At 39.8% G+C, this 14,286-nt stretch overlaps 1 protein-coding gene across 1 annotated transcript in view; it reads left to right on the forward strand.

Annotated features, from left to right (window-relative positions):
* Positions 1–14,286, forward strand: part of UBXN6 (UBX domain protein 6) — a 1,665,022-nt gene that overhangs the window by 989,743 nt on the left and 660,993 nt on the right. The window lies entirely within an intron of this gene.

Consider the following 14,286-nt stretch of genomic DNA (forward strand, 5'->3'; position numbering starts at 1 on the left):
AGCCAGTTTGCAACCCATCTTGTGATATAGGGGTTGATATTTAAGCTGGTAAGCTTATTTATGATGCCCGAGTGGGGTATTGTGTCGAAGGCTTTTGCGAGGTCCCGGTAGGCTGTGTGGACTACCTTGTCCTCATCTATGGCTTTGGTAACTGTTTCAAAGAAATCAACTAGGTTTAAGAGGCAAGATCTGCCCTTAACAAAGCCGAATTGGGTAGGGTCCAGTGTCTGGAGGCTCCCAATGTCTTTGTTTGAGTTCCATGATAATACGCTCCATAGCTTTACAGACCAGACTAGTCAGGCTTATGGGGCGATAGTTCCCGGGGTCCGTTGTGGCACCACCTTTGTGGAGTGGGACCACTGTAGCTGTACGCCATTCTTTGGGTACATATCCTGTAGTAAGGCTAAGTTTGAACAGTGACTTAATGTGAGGGTTCAGTTCATCTTGGAGCTCGTGTAAGACACAGCCTGGGACACCATCTGGTCCCATAGATGCTGATGCTGTGTTTTTTGCTTTGGAGAGGGCAGCTTTCACCTGTGCATCTGTGATGTCAGGGAGGTTACATTCAGTTGGGATAGGCATTTGCTCCTTTGGGGGGGAAAGGTGGGGGGAGTTTGCGCTGAATCTGTCTGCCAAGATGTTGGCTATGTCTGTAGGTTCGGTATATTTTGTACCGTTATGCAACAATTCAGAGCATATCTGGGAGTTTTCCACCCATATTCCTGACATAACTAAAGAAGGCCTTGTGATTATCTTTAGTGTCTAGGGCAAATTTTCTTTCAAAACTGGCCTTTGATGATTTTATGAGGGATCGAAGTTTCTTGCTAATACTGATCAGAGATGCCTTCCCTTTTTGGGATTTTGCTCTGTCATGTAGTAGCTTCCTCCTTTTGTTGTATAGCTTATTTATGGCCGGGGTCCACCAGACCGGTCTCCTGTTTTTGCAGGAGTGAGTCTTGGTTTTATTTGGGATAGCACAATCCATGCATTCCTGCAGGTGCTCATAGAATGCATTTGTAAAGGATTCTGCGGATTGGGCTGTATTATCCTCTGGCCCGGGGGCTTTGAAGGATTCCACCTCAGTCTTGAGAAGTGCAAAGTTGGCTTTTGAAAAATTCTTTACAGTGATTTCCTTGGCTGGGGGTGGGGATGGGATATCGATGTCCAGGGAAATTTGTTTATGGTCTGATCTTACCAATGAGGGGTTTACCTCTGGTGTGGAACATACATTCCCCATGTTGGTGATGACCAGGTCCAATATGTTCCCTCTTGTGGGAGTGGTGACCAGTTGTTCCATTGCATTAGAGTTTATAAATTCAAGGAACCGTTGGGCGAGGGTGTTTGGGCTTGAGTAGTTTTCCCAGTCAATGTTTGGGTAGTTGAAGTCACCCAATAACATAGTGTTTGGAGAGACCTTCATATTCTCCAGTGTTCTCAGGAATGCCAAGTGGGGTTCCTGTAATAGGGAGGGTGTTCTGTAGCAGGCTACAAACTGAAAGGCAGTTTTGCCTGCTGTTAGTTGCACATGGATGGTTTCCGATGCTTCGTGCAGTGCCACTAACCCGGAGGTGTAGGTATCTTTGATGAATATAGATACTCCCCCTCCTTTTTTGCTTTGGTCCGAGTTTTGGGGCTGAAACGCATGGTATGAGTTATAACCTGGTAGTGCTGGGGTGCTCTCAGGAGCCTTGAACCAGGTTTCTGTTACTGCACAGACATTGATTTTCACCATACTGAGGAGAGCCTCGAGTGCGTGCATCTTGAGGTTTAGACTTCTGGCATTGAGTAGCATTACCTTTAGTTTTTTTATCCTTGGGTTGTCTATGGAGGTGGGTTTGTCCTTTGAGCCTTGCCTAAAAAAGGCACTATGGGGGTGGCAAGAGCCTTGGCCAGTATATGAAAGTCTAAGGGTGACAGGTGCAAGCCGTCCCTAGCGAAGCAACGTGGCTTGTCGAGCATGTCATCCCAGGCTGACAGACACTGGATCCCCTTTGAATGACACCAATACTTTAGCCAATTGTTGAAACTGATCATTTTGTCTTTATACTGTGGCATCATTCTTGGTGAGGGTAAGATGCTACTCAAGGTCAGGGTCATACCAGCCTGGGCTACATGGTCAGAGAGCTCCTCTATGTCTCTTTTCATGTAGTCCAGGGAGGTACGTCTCAGGTCATTCACACCAGCATGGACAATGACGGAGTCATACTTGTACTTGCTTTGGAGTGACCTGAGTGCTTGCTATGTGGTGGATCCTGGCACCCAACAGGCAGCTTACAGTGACCTTCTCCTTGTTCAGTCTGGTGAGCGGGACGTCAGTGTGCCGGACAATAGAGTCCCCTATAACAAGTGTATTTGGTGTGTTGTTTGGCCTTAAGGGCTGTGACTGTGAGGCACACTGATTTTGTGAGATATGTGATTTGTGGGTATTGTTGAGGGGTGGCTGTTGCTTGGATATCTGCTTAGGAGGTCTTTGCTGTTTAGGCAGATTTTTATTTAGAGCCTCCGAGTATGTTTTTGTGTGTTTATGTGTTGGGTATGCAGATGCAATAGGTCTGTGTGAGACTGAATTGTGGTGTGGGTGGTTACCTTTTCCTCCTGACTGACTGTGCCAGTCTTGGGTTGAGAGAGCTCTGCCTCCAGTTTGGCTGTGTAACTGCATCTCTCACATGTATTAGAGTTTGTTGGAAGGAGGAGAGGGTTGTCTGTGTACATATTGTAACATTTCCTCAAAATTCCCAGATTCACCAGCTGGACTGGAGAGTAACCTTGAAACTGACCCTTGGACATACCAGATTAGTATAGGGAACTGTTTTTTTACTGATCAGATTAGGGAAGGGAACTGATTTTTCACTTGATCAGGAAGGACCAATCGGGAGCCTAATACTTATGAGAAGTCAAGGAGGGTGTAGTGCTTTAGTTAGTTAGTGTTTCCTTATCAGAGCTGAGCAAGTGCAGGGCTTTAGAAAGAGAATAGAGTGATTACATTGAGAGTTTGAACAGTTCTAAGGGAAAAAGTGAAGAGCAGACTTTGTGGAGCCTGGAATAGTTTAAACCTGTTTAGGCGGCGCTGCTCAGTGCGCAAAACCGCGCAAAAAGAGAGTTGTAGGGTTTTAAGAGAGACAGATCAAGGAGTTTAGAATTGACCCAAAATGGCCAATAAAACTACAGCTTCTAGGCAGTAACCACTCCTCCAGGGACAGGCAGGCTGTTCAGTGTTAACCACTCCCACTGGTGAACACAGAGACTTCCCTTTAGCCCAAGCAAGCACTGGCCTTCTAGAAATTTCCAAACAGTTCAGAACTAGGGTTGCCACCTTTTAACAAGGGCAAAGTGGGACATGGGGGTGTGGTCAACAGGATAGGGTGTGTGGCCAACATGACACTGGCCACACCCCCACCACAACATCACCAGAGTTGTTAAAGGAGATGCAGTATTAGTTATGGATGCAACATTGTGACATTACAGCATTCTGAAAACTCAAACCATTTAAATGAAGTGAACTATTTCTGCAAACACACTAATCAGTTGTAACAATAAATAAACGTTGAAGACATCACTAAAACACCAAATACAAACTTTGCTACTTATAAACGCAAACTACCCTGTAACAACGACATGGTTTAGCACAATCTCAAATACATTGCATTAACTTCTGAGCATCCATCCACAAAAAAAAAATAAACGGGAAAGTCCATAAACATTTTAACTTTTAAAAATATTTCTTGCAAGAGAAGTAATATAAACTACAATGTACAGCAGACTCCATGGGCTCCTTTTATCTCAAAACATAGCAATTAAGAGTAATTTATCCAGCACAGCAATGCAATAAACAGGCCCAAGTAAAAGCAACACACCCATATTCACATTACAAGCAAAGCAGTACATTTTAACCTTATTAAAAATGCATAATAAGTTAAATGCACACATTTACAACTATAAATGAAAACAATCTTGAAACAGCTTTGGCAAATTGGCAGTATGTACCTACTAGAATAATAAATGAATTACATTAACTGTTAACATTCCCCCTCAAAAGGTAGACTTGTACCATATACACATGGACTTGCAGGAACTAACACGAAAAATTACCTAAACAGTATATCGTAACTTCCTGAAAACAGCATTAAATTGCACACATTTCCATACAAAAAAGTGCAAACTATACTCGGACATTTTCTATCTACAAACAGACAATACCCAGAAAAAGCTACGGCAATAGAAATGCGTCACACTAAATTTATATTTCACTGCCCCCCAACAGAAACAAACAACTTCTATACACAGTTCAGCCTTTTAAAAGTAATGCTTCCAAATCATACCCCCCCCCCAAGAATAATAACAATTACGTATACATTCAGGTTTTATATCTTTAGAAACTACTACTCAAAAATATCAAAATTACCACTGTACAGATTTAAATACTGCATACTGCACCCCCATCTACCTCTAAACATTAAAAAAAATTAAACCATAAATTATTCCCATTTTAAACTAGTACTCAAAAATCTCAAAATAACCACTGCACATATTTAAATATTGCATACTACATCCCCATCTATCTCTAAACATTAAAAACTTAAAGCACACTATTCCCATTTTAAATAACTAAAGCCCCAAAATGCACTTATGTACTTACCAGTATCACAGTTATTGCTGGGCTAGCTTGCTTCCTTCCTGCTGTAATGGCTAGTTGGATGTTCAAGTAGTGGCTGGGCTGGCTGGCTTGCTTGCTGGGCGGCTGGCTGGCTGGCTTGCTGAGCTGGCTGGCTTGCTGGGCTGGCTGGCTGGCTGGCTTGCTTGCTGAGCTGGCTGGCTGGCTGGCTGGCTGGCTGGGCAAAGAGAATATCAGATCTCTGGCTGGCTGGAGAAAGAGAATATCAGATCTTCGTTCACAGCTGTGTAGAGCTTAGTGCTCTACAGTTGCGACCTTTATGGGGCTCTTTGTAACAAGTTCCCTGCAATTTCCAATCCCTGCAGCCAGTTACTGTGCTGCATTACCACACGGACCTAGCAGGGAATCCCACTAACTGCAGGTCCAGGTGGTGACGTAGCTGCATTGCCGTGGAAAAAACGGAAGTATTTTCGGCTTTTCCACGGCAATTGAATTCGCGATTTCGCGAAAAGGGGAAAAACGGGACTTTTAAAGTTCCACGCTTGGTGATTGTGGGAAGTGGGATGAGAGGCCTCAACCCGTGAGTGTCCCGCTGACAACGGGACAGGTGGCAACCGTATTCAGAACAGCAAATCCGTAACAGAACTTTCTTAACTTTCAGAAAGTGGGAAAAAAAGCAAGATTTTTTTTGTTTTTTTTTCTTTTTGTTGTAGTTTAAAGGTAACAGAGATACACAAGCAGCAAAAATAATCACAACAGTGCAATAAATGACCCCACACTTGAATGCTAGGCCAAAATCAGGTAAAATGCAGTTTTTAGAGAAAAAACAATTTTAAATTGTGCAACACAGGAAATGCAGTAAACAGGCTCTAGATGTGTTCCAAGTACTGTTACTGTTACAGATATAAACTTTAGCAAGCCGGAAAATGCCACAAAGTAGACGGCAAAGCAGTAAAACTTAACAAAAAATCAGAAGAAAATACTTAAAATCACGAAAGTGGCTCCTTTTCTTCTCTCAGCATTTTCTCCCCTTGGTAGGTGCTTCAGCAACAACTAGCAAACCTGAAAAGACGCCAAAACCACAAGGCAGCCAGGTTTTAAGAGAGACAGATCAAGGAGTTTAGAATTGACCCAAAATGGCCAATAAAACTACAGCTTCTAGGCAGTAACCACTCCTCCAGGGACAGGCAGGCTGTTCAGTGTTAACCACTCCCACTGGTGAACACAGAGACTTCCCTTTAGCCCAAACAAGCACTGGCCTTCTAGAAACTTCCAAACAGTTCAGAACAGCAAATCTGTAACTGAACTTTCTTACCTTTCAGAAAGTGGGAAAAAAGCAATATTTTTTTTTTCTTTTTGTTGTAGTTTAAAGGTAACAGAGATTCACAAGCAGCAAAAATAATCACAACAGTGCAATAAATGACCCCACACTTGAGTGCTAGGCCAAAATCAGGTAAAATGCAGTTTTTAGAGAAAAAAACAATTTTAAATTAAGTGCAACACAGGAAATGCAGTAAACAGGCTCTAGATGTGTTCCAAGTACTGTTACTGTTACAGATATAAACTTTAGCAAGCCGGAAAATGCCAAAAAGTAGACAGCAAAGCAGTAAAACTTAACAAAAAATCAGAAGAAAGACTTAAAATCACAAAATAGGGTTTTATAAGGTTCTGTAAAGTTAAAAGTGTTTTTTTAATACAGGAATTCCACTTTAGATCCATCTGTATTTTCGGTCTCAGCTTATGATTATTTCCCCCCAGAGTCTTACCTGTTTACAAGATTAGTAGAGTTGTGGATAGGTTTGGCAGAAGGTTTACAATTCTGCTACCTTGTCCTTTAGGGTCATCAGCTGTCAGACACACTTGACCATCTCTTCTTTCCAAATTTGGTGAGATGGTCAGTGATATGCTTGGTTCTGAACAAAAAATAGTTAACCTTGTCCTTGCTTGGATCTGCTTCTCAGGTAGCCAGAGAGTTTATCAAATTCATCTATGATGCTCCTGAACCTTCCTTTAGAAGGGCTGTAACAGGGTCAGTCAGTCATTTGAAGGCATTCTTGGCTCAAGCTTCAGTCTTTTCCTGAAGATGTTAAAGCAAAGTTGTTGGATTCTCCTTTGTATACTCAAAATCTGTTTGGGTCCGTTGCTGCAGACCTTTTTAAGGCTTTGCAAGATAAGGGTAAAGTGACGCAAGACTTGAAACAAATTTTCCTTTCCCCTTTTCTTAAGTATCAAAGGAACTATCCTTATAAAGCAGGTCTTTATCTTAGGAGACAACAGACAACCTCTAAAGGGTAAATGTTCCTCTAACGGTAGATTTTATGACAAAGCAGTACAAGATTCTAAAGCTCAGGAGCTTTCCTTTCCAAATAAACCTGCCTCCTTATGACTATCTTCCTCCTCTATTGTTTGGCCAGGCTACACTTTCTGAAAGACTGTCTGTGTGCTTTTCTACGCTTCGATGGTGATTGTACTTCTGGTACTTTTTACTTCAATGAAGTACGACCTTCTAGAATCTGAACTTCCGACTACGTTGATTTTTTTGCCACCACGGCGAGCAGAGCTCCTTAGCCGAGCCACATTTACATTGTTTTGCCTGTTTTTTCTGTGTGTTTCATCTTTGATTTCTAGCTGTCACACTAGCGGTTCCTCTCAGCAGGCGACCTGACCAGCCGGAACTACGACCTGTATATGAAGCCTTTCTAAAGGGTTTACTCAGCCTTCATCCACAAGCGCTTTGGTATGCACAACCTTTCTCAAGGCTTTACCGGTAGCCCAACTTCTTCACCGACATCCCACCGTACCTTTATTAAGGCAGCCTACCTGGTCATCCATTTATTCTTGGCTTCCCTAGGGTATTTTATTCGTGGACATAATGTCCTTAGATCTGATAGATGCTTATCTCTACATTCTATTTCTTCTGGTTTTCAGGACGTTTTTGAGATTCTCTATCTCTTCCTCTCATTATCAATTGTCTGCTTTACCCTCTGGTCTTTCTGCAGCTCCAAGAATATTTGACAGTGTCTAGCTTCTGCAATAGCATATTGCAGACTTCATGGCATTCAGTCATTTCCTTATGTGGATGATCTATTGCTTCAGGCTCCCTCTCCTTCTCCGCCTCTAAAAGACTTATTTACTATGGTTCTTCTTTGCTGTCTTGAGTTCATTCTGAACATAAAAAATTCCATTCTTTCTTTCCCAAGTCTTTCTTGGGTTGCAGAATTCACACCCTTTCTATGAATGCTTTTCTTTTCCTGACCAATGGTCTGTCTCTTATTGACTTCTTTCAGAACATTCTTCTGTTAACTATGACCTCTGTAAGAGAGCTTTTAAGTGTCCTGGGTTTCATAGCATGCACTATATCATATCAGTACCAAGGAGATGAAGGCTTTGATTCTGGCTGTTCACTCCCTACACTTGTCTCCAGGTGCCATCAGAGTATTCATAGACAACAGCACAGTGATGTGGTGTATCAACACAAAAGGAGGGACAAGTTATACTGCCTTTGCTGAGTCACTGAGATAGTTTGGGACTTTGCTAACGAGTACAAGTTAGTTCTTCAGGTAGTTTTTATTCCCTCAGACAAAAAACATTGTGGCATACACTTTAAGCAGATGCTTGGCAAGATCCTCATGAATGGATGTTACACCGGGAGGTCTTCCTGCCTCCCCAGAACAGACCACTCCACAGGGTCCATTCCATAGTGCCCTGGTACTTGACATGGAAAATGGATGCCATGTCTTTCTTTCAGACAGGGATGTAATTTTTATGCATTTCCCCTTCTTCCAATTCTGACAAAGGTCCTAGGCAAGCTTCTGTTGGAGACGGCATAAATCTTGTTGGTGACTCCCTTTTGATGCAAGCAACACTGGCTTCCCCTTATTTTTCATCTGACCAAGGACAGTCATAACAGGTTACAATTTGTTGTTGTGGCCGTCTTGCCTTCGCCCATATTTTCTTAGATAACAGGTTACCTCACAGGATAGATTTACTTACAGAAGATAAGGGCTTCATCATTCAGCCTCATCTTCCGTTGACTCTGGTGACAGGGTTTAATTCCTTTTAAGCACATTTCTTGAGGACTCGCTGCACGTTTTATAGGAGGCTAGAAAATCAAATGCAAGGAAATCCTATGTTTCTAAATATAAAATGTGTTCTGTCTGGTGCCAGAGACAGACCCCTTTGCTGTGGGCATGGTTATAGTTCATTCTTATATGTATGAACTTCTCAAAACTAGTTTGGCTTAAAAATTCCCTGCAGACTTCTCTGTCAGAAATACTGAGGGACCAAATGTGTGTAACTAAGGAAAGGATTTTTTGAGCTGTGATACAGAATCGGAATTGTCTAGACAAAGTAAAGCCTTGCTGAGTTTAATTCTGGTGATTACCATAAAAGGAATTACTAGTTGTGAATGATTTATCTTTGAATCAGTCTATTCATCTTCCATTCTTTTTCCCCTCTCCATAAAATAGGGGAGAAAGGATTCTTCATTCTTCGGATTTACATAGACAGCTCAGATATTATCTCAAGAAAACTAAGTATGTTAGTCTGAGCAACTTTTTGTGTCTTTCCATGCCAAGAAAGTAGGTTTGATATTTGTAAGCAAACTCTTTAAAGGCTATTTTTTGTTATTCTTATTATGGGAAACAGCTTCCTTCTTCACTTAGAGCCCATTCTACAAGGGCAGTTGCCTCCTCTAGGGCGTTTTTTCAAGGGCTTAGATTCCAAGTCCATTCTTGAAGCAGCCACTTGGTCATCTTTAATGCACATTATGCGTTGAATCTGTTCTCCAGGGTCAGAGCAGATTTTGTTAGGTCCATTCTCCAGGGCACGTTTGCTGATTCCATTTTGCCTTCTTCATCCACCCAGTGTCTTCAGTAGCTTTAGTACTCTCACTTGTGTAAGGAATACTGCAGTACTAATCTTGGAAGGACATAGTACAGTTGGGTAAGATCTTTACTGTAACAGAAGATGTCAGTATCCGTGCCTCCCTCTCTCCTTTTTCTCCTCTTTCTCCTGTGGCTGAAAGATATTCTTTCTCTTTCTCTTTCTTTCTTTCTATTGTTCTTTATCTCTTTCTTTCTTGCCTTCCTCCTTTCTCTCTTTCTCAGTTTCCCTCTCTTTCTTTCTTTCTTTCTTTCTCTTTCTCTTTCTTTCTTTCTCTTTCTTTCTTTTTCTTTCTTTCTCTTTATCTCTCTCTCTTTCTTTCTCTCTTTCTCTTTTTCTCTTTCTTTTTCTCTTTATGTCTCTTTATTTCTCTCGTTCTTATTCTTTCTTTCTCTTTCTTTCCTTCTTTCTCTCTTTCTTTCTTTTTCTTTCTTTCTCTTTATCTCTCTCTCTTTCTTTCTCTTTATCTCTCTTTCTTTCTTTCTTTCTCTTTCTTTCTTTCTCTTTCTTTCTTTCTTTATCTCTTTTTCTCTTTCTCTCTCTTTCTGTCTCTTTCTTTTTCTTTGTTTTTCCTTCTTTCTTTCTCTTTTCTTTCTATCTTTCTTTCTCTCTCTCTTTCTCTCTTTCTCTTTTTCTTTTCTCTTTCTTTCTCTTTCCATTTTCTTTCTTTCTATTTCTTTCTCTCTTTCTATCTATCCCTTTCCTTTCTTTTTCTTTTTCCTCTTTCTCTCTTTCTCTCTCTCCTTTTCTATCACTCTCCTTCTCTCTCTATTTTCTTCCTCTCTTTCTCTCTCTCTTTCTTTCTCTATTTCTCTCTCTCTTTCTTTCTCTTTTTCTATTTCTTTCTCTCTTTTTATCTTTCTCTCTTTTCTCTCTCTTTCTGTCTCTCTTTATTTCTCTTTCATCTCTCTTTCTCTTTCATTCTCTCTCTCCTTCTATCTTTATATTTCTTTCTCTTTCTCTCTCTCTCTTATCTTCTCTCTCTCTTGCTCTATCTTTCTCTTTCTCTCTTTCTTTCTTTCTCTCTTTCTTTCTTTCTCTCTTTTTCTCTTTTTCTCTGTCTGTCTCTATTTCTTTCTCTTTCTTATTCTTTCTTTCTCTTTCCTTCCTTCTTTCTCTCTTTCTTTCTTTTTCTTTCTTTCTCCTTATCTCTCTTTCTCTTTCTTTCTTTCTCTCTTTCTTTCTCTTTCTTTCTTTCTCTTTCTTTCTTTCTTTCTTTCTGTCTCTTTCTTTCTTTTTCTTTCTTTCTATCTTTCTTTCTATTTCTTTCTTTCTCTTTCTCTCTTTTTCTTTTTTCTTTTTCTCTTTCTTTCTCTTTCCATTTTTCTCTTTCTCTTTCTTTCTCTCTTTCTATCTATCTTTCTTTCCTTCCTTTTTTCTTTCTTTCCTTTATTTCTCTTTGTCTCTCTTTCTTTTTCTTTCTCTTTCTTTCTCTCTCTTTCTTTCTTTTTTTCTCTTTCTTTCTTTTTCTTTTTTCTTTTTCTTTCTTTCTTTCCTCTCTCTTTCTTTCTTTCTCCCTTTCTTTCTTTCTTCTTTTTCTTTCTTTCTTTCTTTCTCTTTCTTTCTTTCCTTCATTCCTTCTTTCATTTCTTCATTCCTTCTCTCTTTCTCTCTCTTTCTTCCTTTCTTTCTCTCTTTCCTTATTTCTTTTTCTTTTCTAGGTGAATATGTATGTAAGTTTGCAGTTTCCTCAACTTCTGTTCCTCTTGTTCTCCTAGGGCAAGTGATTTCTGAGGTTTTATCGTACCTATATCCCTTACGTCCTCTGGCTTATGTCATATGTTGGACGTGTGATGCTTGGAAAGGCCCAAGCTTTGCTATGATGGCCAGACTTTTGGTGGTCCTTGGCAGCATATAACTCACATAAGTCTGGAAAAAACACCACAGATGAGAAATGTATACATACGTTTATTGCAGAACACGTAATAAAATTTTAAGCGCTTTTGCCACCTATTGCCTTCATCAGAATATAGAATATCCTCTACAACTTGACTTTTAAATACCCTCCAATCAAAATGTTCTGTCATGTGGTACAATTAAGACATATCTTAATAAACAATAATAACTGTACCATATTAAACTTGGATGTACATGAAAAAATATTCTGAACCTTTTAACAGTCTAAAAATAAAAATATAAAATTATTTACACTTGTTCCTATACTGATTTTTGGATAAAAACACTTTGTAATTAACATGACTATTTTATCCAGGTACATTGTAAGCGTGGATTAAAATTTGCCATCTAAGTTCCCTGTATTCCAATTCGATGTCCCTGTCACCATAACACTATGACAAAGGGAATACAATATTATTATGGCAAGAACCACTTTAAGAATAAGAGAAGCGACTGAGGAAGTCCAGAGTACTGATCATGTGAGTACCCGAGAGTTTTCAAAGACGATACCAGAAGAAAGTGCTAGTAGCAGTCACACACATTTTTCACCATTTTCTCCTTGAAGAACGAATAGAATTAAAGAAAAAAAAAGGCAGAATATAGCATTCAGACACAAAATCAGTGATAAAAGACAGTGCAATGAAGTGCAGGACAATTTTTCTATCACCAATGAAGTCACTGCAGGGGATTTTCTAGAAACAACATAGCAGCAGTCTCGACCTCAGCAGGTGCACCTGAAGGCAAGCAACAGCGGAAATATTAAAGGCAGTGCCTTTATAGTTTAAAATTTGCAGTTTGTCAGATATACAGTTATCAGAAGGAGAGACTTAAGTGTTACAGAAAGGTTTCTCCTCCATTCCTTCTGCCCGTTCTCACCTTGTGCAAACTATCATTGATTTAAAAGGGTACACCAGAAAATTAAACTTGAAATTGTTGTTCAAGGATGATGCAACACTAAGGGAGGTGATTTTGTGGATCTTAGTGTGTATAATCCAGCTTTACTTCCTTTTATCAGAGCTTTTGAGGACTGTTGTGAAAGAGGTGTAAGAAAGATTTTGGGCATCATGTCATCATAAATTTCATAATCTTAATCCAGAGGAAAGACAGAGTCTTAGTCAACTGTGAATGTATACAGCCACATAATGAAGGCTGACAAAGGGGCAGCTATGGTTATTGTGAACAAAATTGACTATACTAATGGCATTTGTAAGTTATTGGAGGACACTAGTTTTTATACATAGGTGAACAAATACGATGTCAACAACATTTACAGATATGTAGACTCTTGGCTGTGTTTTAATTTGGTTGAAGGAGTCATTTCAGAGAAAATGATGTACCAGTACAAACCTAAGATTGGTGAAGTATTTGGTGTCCCCAAAATTCACAAGAGCTAAGTGAACCCCCTTTTTAGACCCATTGTATCAGCACCGTCATCTAAATTAGAAGCAGTGTCCAAATTCATGGATAGAGCTTTACTTTCTCTGGTTCAACGGACTCCTTGCTTTATCACTGACTCTCTCAATTTTTTCGAGAACATTAAAAATGCATTTGTTGAAAAGGGAGACTTCTTGGCGACTGTTGATATGCACCTGTATTCCTCATGAACTTGGTATGGAATGGATTTGCTTTTATAGTGAAGAATGATGAAAATTACATGTTAGGTGAAGTAAAATTTTTGAATGAGTGCATTGATCAGGTTTTAAGTAATTAGTTCATGTTCGAGGATGAATATTATCATCAGAAAGGAGTGGCCATGAGTGCACGTATGGCCTCCAAGTATGTGAATTTTGATATGCTCTCTGCTGCAGAGAGCTTGACCTACTGCCAGCTGTGATATTGAGAAAATATAAGTGTTTATTCTCATTTTTTGTCTGCATTTTGATTTAATATCTCTGTAATCTGTACAACTCTACTTATTCTTCTTCTTGTTTGTCCACACCCATCCTCCATGTTCTTGTTTTGGTGGCTCTGGAATTGCCCGGCCCTCCTGCAAGTCTCTATTTGAACACTCCTCCTGAGTCCATCTCATTTGCTCACTTAACTGAATACAGTGAGATCATATTCTGAGTCTAGTGTTCACTCTACATAATACAGAAAGAAGATTTGAGAAGGCCAACCCACTTAGGTTCTTCCTTCCTCTCTTCTTGCACTTTACTAATAATAAAAAAAAATCATCTACTTTTACTGTATTTGTGTTTCCTCCTTCTTTCTTTTGCTTTTGCCTCCTCTTAAAAGTACTCAGTTTTATTTATTCTGCTGCATTTATTACTGCTTGGTAGTAGCCTGATTAAATTGTAACTGTTATTCTAAGTCTTTTGGTTTAAGCACTTGGGCTTCATGCAGACTGTTTTACATTAAGAAGGTTTGTGGTCTCTACTTTTGTGGCAGGACAGGTAGCTTACATCCTTCTAAGCTGGGAATTGCTAATTGAAAGCTCAGTGTCTGCTATTCTAAAAGTGTATTAGTTCTGGTTTAAGCACTTGGGCTTCAGGCCAGTTATTCTACATTAAGAGGGTTTGTGGTCTGCACTCTTGTAGGAGGAGAGGCTGGAGTCTGCCCTTCTGAGCTGGGAATTTCTGGTCACAGGCTTATTGTGCCTGCATATTTGAACTGTTTCTTTCTGAATTGGTGCACCTTGTTGCTGTAGCATATGACCAGATTCAGGCCTATTGAATCTAGCTTTGTTTGTATAACTTGAGCACTGATCCAGGCCATCATTTTTGGAGAAGATTCCCCTGCACCCTAGTAGCGGGAATGTGCAGTTAGAACTTGTCTGATTGAAGACTGCTAGAACAGGGCTTAGTTTTGAGTTTTTTTCTGGTTAATTGGGTAACTTGTTTAAATCAGTTGTTTGTTTTCTATTGTTTATTTACACACACATATATGTATATATA

This window comes from Protopterus annectens, chromosome 13.part0 (assembly GCF_019279795.1).
Source record: "Protopterus annectens isolate FY-2018-M chromosome 13.part0, PAN1.0, whole genome shotgun sequence".
In the NCBI taxonomy this organism is placed as follows: Eukaryota; Metazoa; Chordata; order Ceratodontiformes; family Protopteridae; genus Protopterus; species Protopterus annectens.